Source organism: Glossina fuscipes, unplaced genomic scaffold (assembly GCF_014805625.2).
Source record: "Glossina fuscipes isolate IAEA_lab_2018 unplaced genomic scaffold, Yale_Gfus_2 147, whole genome shotgun sequence".
NCBI classification, from domain to species: Eukaryota; Metazoa; Arthropoda; class Insecta; order Diptera; family Glossinidae; genus Glossina; species Glossina fuscipes.
In genome coordinates, this window is record NW_023998490.1 from 1,805,113 (window position 1) to 1,806,111 (window position 999).

Consider the following 999-nt stretch of genomic DNA (forward strand, 5'->3'; position numbering starts at 1 on the left):
ACGTCTTATTAAAGCCAAAACAGGTCCGATAATAGATTACTTTGGAGATGATGCTCCTACAAAACTTCATTCTCTTTATGAAACGGCAAGATCTTTCCATAACTAAGCAAACAAATTTTATGGATGTAATTACACACGACGCACACATAAGACTGGCCGCCTAATTTTTAAGAGTAAAATTTGGGTCATCACCGACATAATAACCCAATGTAAAAATCTAGAGGGACTTCAGATAGACCCACTTTTTATAATACTAATCTACTCGGTAGCATCGCTTTCTAATCCGATCTAAGTTTATATGTTTGCCCGTCTAATGTCTGTCCATGTATTTTCATAATTCGACAAGCACTATTGAACAGTATTGGTTGGGATCGAATCACTTTTTCGACCAGCTCCTTAATAACGTCTTAGGTGAAGGGTATTTAATGGCGTGTGCTGACCTACTATAACATTTGTGCTTCCTATATTCCCATTTATTCGCTAAACTTTTTTTGCGGCTTTTTAGGCGGCTCTAATAATTATTTGCACTAAATTTCGAATCAATATCCGGTCTTGGCTATTGCGATGTACTAGTAACAAACGTGCAGAACTTAAAGATTTTTAAAACCTCTTTTTTTCTTGACCTTTTTTATTTATGGCATTTTTATGTTTTATGTAAGGTCTTTGATTTATATGTTCACCTCGTAAGTTCCGCATATATCGAAGTGAAGAGCGTAACGAAATTCAATTTTCATATGTATATGTATTATGGTCCTTAGAAAGCTTCTCTTAAAAGTTAATTTAAAATACGTTGCATTTAGATTTTTTATCCATTTCGAGGAATGAGGTGAGGTATTAGTTTTCACTTGATCGGGAGCTACCGATGAGTTAGCAAACTTGAATCACTTCGATTCACTACGAATGTACAGAAATATCCTCTCGTTTTTTAAGGGTAAGGGTCTTGTGGGTTATTTTGTTATCGATCGATAACAAGTTCATTTTCAATTCGATTTGGTAAGC